At 40.5% G+C, this 5,445-nt stretch overlaps 1 pseudogene; it reads left to right on the forward strand.

Moving 5' to 3' along the window:
• The first annotated feature begins 3,949 nt into the window (after positions 1–3,949).
• LOC102770409 lies at positions 3,950–5,369 on the forward strand (annotated as a pseudogene).
• The last annotated feature ends 76 nt before the right edge of the window (positions 5,370–5,445 follow it).

Genomic DNA, 5,445 nt, shown 5'->3' on the forward strand with positions numbered 1-5,445 from the left:
AGTCTGTTTGATGCTTCCATGACTCTGGCTCTATTTTTGTTCATCAGTTGATGTTGTTCATTATATCCCACATATGAGTGAGATCATGTGGTATTTATCTCTCTCTGACAGGCTTATTTCACTTAGCATAATGCTCTCTGGGTCCATCCATGCTGTTGCAAATGGTAAGAATTCCTTCTTTTTTTACCACAGCTTAGTATTCCATTCTGTTGATGTACCACAGTTTTTTAATTCACTCATCTGCTGATGGGCACTTAGGCTATTTCCAAATCTTAGCTATTATAAATTGTGCTGCTATGAACATAGGGGTGCATATATCCTTTCTGCCTGAAATTTTTTTTTTCCATCCCTTCACTATCAGTCTGTGTGAGTCCTTCTTCTGAGGTGGGTCTCTTGTAAACAGCAAATAGGGTCATGATTTCTTATCTATTCAGCTATCCTATGTCTTTTTATTGGAGCATTTAATCCATTTATGTTTAAGGTTATTATTGATAGGTACTTGTTTGTCACCATTTTTATTCCTTATGCTTGTGTTCGTTTTTTCGTTTCCATTTATTCTTTTTACAGCAGTCCCTTTAGCATTTCTTGCATTGCTGGCTTGGTGGTAATAAACTCCCTCAGCCCTTTTTTTTTTTTTGTCTGTGAAGCTCCTGATTTCATCTTCAATTTTGAATGATAGCCTTGCTGGGTATAATATTCTTGGATTCAGTCACTTGCTTTGCATCACTTTGTATATTTCATTTCATTCCCTTCTGGCCTGATGTGTTTCTTTTGAGAAATCAGTTGATAGCCTAATGGAAGATCCTTTGTAGGTAACTTTCTGTCTCTCTCTGATAGCCTTTAAGATTCTTATTTTGTTGTTGGTGTTTGTTAATTTAATTGTGATGTGTCTTGGTGTTGGTCTTTTTGGGTTCATCTTATTTGGGACTCTGTGTGCTTTATGTATTTATGTGGCTTTTTTCTTCCCAACATCAGGGAATTTTTCAGTTATTATTTCTTCAAACAGGTTTTCTATCCTTTGCTTTGATTCCTCTCCTTCTGGCACCCCTATTTTGCAGATGTTGTTTTGTTTTGTGTTGTCCCAAAGCTCCCTTAGGCTCTACTCCTGCTTTTTAAGTTTTCTTTCCAGTTTCTATTGTGTGTAGGTGTTTTTCTACCTTGTGTTCTAACTCGCTGACATGGTCCTCAGCTGCTTCTAGTCTGCTGTTGAAACTTTCCATTGTGTTCTTTATTGCAGCTTTGTCATTCTTCATTTTCTCTTGATTCTTACCCATGTTGAATTTGTCTTCCATCTTTTTCAGTGTCCTTATAACCATTCTTCTGAATTTTTCTCTGACAAATTGCTTGCCTCCATTTCATTTATTTGCTTTTCTGGTGATTTCTTCTTTTCTTTTGTATGGGGTTTGTTTCTTTGTTTCCCCTGTTTTGCTGTTCCTTTGAGATTGTTTCTATGTATTAAATCAAACTGCTATGCCACCTAGATTTTTTGAGTTTGTCTTACATAGTAGCTGTTTTGTGGGACCCAGTGGTGAAGTCTCTCTGGTCTTCAGGGATGGGTAATCTAGGGATACCCCTACTTGGTATATTCGCATTCTTTTGGTGTAGTTGGGTCTTGAGTGTTATTGTCCCATGTGTGGGTGGAGTCTCTTCTCAGGGTGTCTGGTTATGTGACTCACTCTCTACCACGTTGACTGAACAGCACAAAATACAATTTGACAAGACATGACACAAAGGAAACAAAACACAAATGACCTCACAATACCGAAAACCCCAATATAAGTGTCCACCAGAGAAAAGAAAATTAGGAGAGAGAAAAGAAGGCAAAAATGATATCAAGAAAAAAAAAGGTAATAGGGGAAAAAACAAGAAGAAAAGGGAAGAGAAAAAAATATATATGGGGAGAAAAAAACACCACAGAAAAAAGCAGGATGATGTTCATGGACATGCCACCCACATATTCACTGTGAAATGTACAAATAGTTAAAGCCCTTGAGCTGTAGCAACACTCAATGACATTTAATTGTGGTGAACATTGGATAAAATAGAATTCGTGCTTTTATACAGTGGTGGTTCCTTTTTACTTTTCTTTCCAAAAAGTAAACTTCAATTTAAAGAAGCAAGCAGCACATAAATTCTTCTGATCACTCCAGTGAAGCAAAGAACACAGAGGTAGTTTACAGGGACTCTTGGCCAGAGAACTTGCAGACACAGCAAAAAAATAAAAATAAATAAAATAAAAGTAAAGGCGGCATTAAGAGATGCACCAAATAAGTACAGTGAGACACTCATTCTTGGTAATAAGTAACAAGTTGTAAGCATTGTGCTAAGCCCCTTTAGCAATCTATATATATATATATAAAAGGCTAATAAGCTAAGTGTTCATCCAACCGGTTGCTATGACACACACTGACCACCAGGGGGCAGATGCTCAACACAGGAGCTGCTGTGATGCACACTGGCAATTTACAGCAAATGGCACCACAGACCTGGCACCCACAAAACAACACTCGGATTCCCCCAAGTGGGACACAGGCCCCACTACCACTCCAGAGTAATAGCCCACCAAATCACAGCCAACACTGCTGAGACCCCATGGAGCAAAATGTGGCCCACAGCCCAGCCCGGAAATGGTGGCTGTGGGTTCCGGGTAGTGACGTCACTTAGCAAGGTCCGGCTCCCTTTCCCCAGCAAAGACTAGCCTCCTTGCAGTTTCTTCAGCCCAGGAACACGACTTGCTTTTTAGCCAGGTGCAAACATTTCACACTTTAACCAAATGTCTGTGTAGCATTTTTGGGGTGTTTCACTGGGTTGGAGAAAGTTTAGCTATATCAGAAAGCAGGACTAATTAAGCAAGTATTCTATATATATAAAAGGCTAAGTTGACTTGCACATGCACCATACATATAAAGCTCTCACTGGCACCAATTGCACACATGTGTTTCGATCTGTCATTGTCGATCATGAATTTGGTTGACACTTCTATTATAGAGAAAGGGCAAATAGCGATATTAAAATATTTCTTCTAATTAATTTATTTCAATGTGCACGAATCCATGTACTGGGTCACTAGTATAATTCATAGGGGGTCATTACTTAAAGAGAACCTTGAGGAAATGAGATGTTGAGATTTCTGCAAATAATAGCAAACCTAATAAATGAAAATACATCTTAATGCAGACTACCATGAGTGGAGAGGTGTTTGCAACACAGGAAAGAGGATGAACAGAATGTGGTCCATTCAGGGAGGAAGGAAAGGTTAAATAGAAGCATTGCTTAGCTTCTCTTGGATTTTCATTGAGATCCTACTTAACAAGAAGAAATCAACAGTATCAGAAACCCGTTGAATAGCACTTAGAATTCATTGTAGGTATATAATCACATGTAACTTTATCATTCAGTCTTTTGGAACCAAACCTTTTAAAAATGTCAAAGTTATGATGAAACTGAATAATTAGGTATTGTAATAGATTCTTATAATCCATGTTATTTATTTTAATTTAACTCAGTTTTTATTTCTAAACTTGCACATGTTAGTTTGGTTTTTTTTTATCCTGAAATAATTACTGTCATCTTAATAGAAAGAGGACACTGTCCAGTTGAGAATATATTCTAAGGGATATTCTGAAATCAACAATATTTTCCTTATAAAGGCTTTGTGAGTGATTACTGCTTAGGCATTTAATGGAAAAGCATGGCACACTTTCTTTGGAGTTGTCAAAAAAAACAAAACACTGTGATAAAATGCTGAAACTCTTAAAATTACAAATGAAATTTTAGATTTTCGATGATTTGTTTAATGCGAATAAATGAATTTATTTATCTGATAATTGCTAAAGCCAGAACCACTTGTACAGTTTACAAATATAAATTAATGCAGCACAGATTGGGAAAAACTCTTCAGATACATGGAGGAGAGTGGCTTTTCTCAGGCCCAGGCAAGTGGTGTATTATGGCTGACATGCAAAATCTGGTAGAAAGATTGGAGAGGGCTGTGGGCTGCCTGGAGGCAGTGTATCCCGTGCCTCTGGAATGCACTGTGGGTCTGGAGACAGTGCTCCAAAAGCAGGATCTGTTCCCTGCGTGGAAGCATTTGACTCACAGCCAGCTAGTCCTGTGACAGACTACCTGAAGATCAGGAAAGAGATTGGAGGAGACGTGCAGTAACAGGCGGCAACGGTGCATACAGGGCTGGCGTTGGAGTGAGCTCTCTTGGTTATAGCCTCTCAGTGTCAGCAGCCAACAGGTAATCAGCTTTCTTATTTGTTGGCTCCTGTCTCAGAGCAGATCCAAGAAGTGATAACTTTTCCAGAGAAGAACCAAGGCAGCAAGCTGTTCAATTACCTGTCAAGCTGCCAGCGAAAGTATCCAAGCCCTGGGCTGGGTGGTATGGCTCCCAAGCCTGTTCCTTAAGTGAAAGAAATGAATGATGCTGCCATGTTTTATACAAACCAAGTCCTCAAGGAGTATGAAAATATGGATAAGAGCATGTGGACTGGTCAAAACATACTTGAGTATGTGGATAGAGCTGCAGGCTTACGATAAGAGTTCCATATGCTGGTTCTGCCCAGAGCAAAATGGGGCCCGTGACAAAAGAACTGAGAGGCTTGCCATCTGGACCCTCTGCTGGATCAAATCCCACCCCCTTTCCTGCCAAGCCCGCCTCCCCCACCAAAGCCTACCCTACCAGTTCAATGTCAAATGTCTCCACTTCATGCTCAGCACTGTTTGAGCAGATTAATCAGAGAGAGCATCACACATGCCCTGAAACGTGTACCTGATGACATGGAGACTCACAAGAACCCTGCCCTGGGGGCTCAGAGTGGCCCAGTACGATGTGGCCCCAAGCTATTCTCTTACCTAAACCAGGAGTCAGCCCGTCCCCGAACACAGCCACAAGGAAGGAGCCAGCTCTGCCTTGAATTGGAGGGCAAGAGCAGCGAGTGGAACATCAGGAGAACATTTCCAGCCTGGTAATTGTTGGCACAGAGCTGAACCAGGTGGCTTATATATACAAGTGTGTTAATATGGCATTGCAAATTAAGAGCAAAATTAACTCCATTATATTAGACAACTGTAAGAAACTGTCTGGTGTTCTATGATGCAGTGGGCATCATGGAGATAATCAATAATAGAGATGACAGAGTTCAGGTAATGGGAAAAGTGCCAGGGATTTCCATCAACAAGACAGATGGCTATCACGATTACCTGGGCAAGAGTTCCCTAGCTTGTGAGATAGTGCCAAATCTTGAGATGAATGTCCAAATTCCTACAGAGGCAGGGACTTTAATGAGCCCTCCATCTCTGAGCAGCACAAAAGCCTACTGAATGGGAAGAGGCTGGTCACAGCAGTGACAGAAATTGCTGGATAAGGGAAGGGTCACTGGGTTCGTTGCCCTCTCCCGCACATCTTAGGACAGTGGTTCGCAACCTTGGCTGCACATTAGA

Source organism: Myotis davidii, unplaced genomic scaffold, assembly GCF_000327345.1.
Source record: "Myotis davidii unplaced genomic scaffold, ASM32734v1 scaffold963, whole genome shotgun sequence".
NCBI classification, from domain to species: Eukaryota; Metazoa; Chordata; class Mammalia; order Chiroptera; family Vespertilionidae; genus Myotis; species Myotis davidii.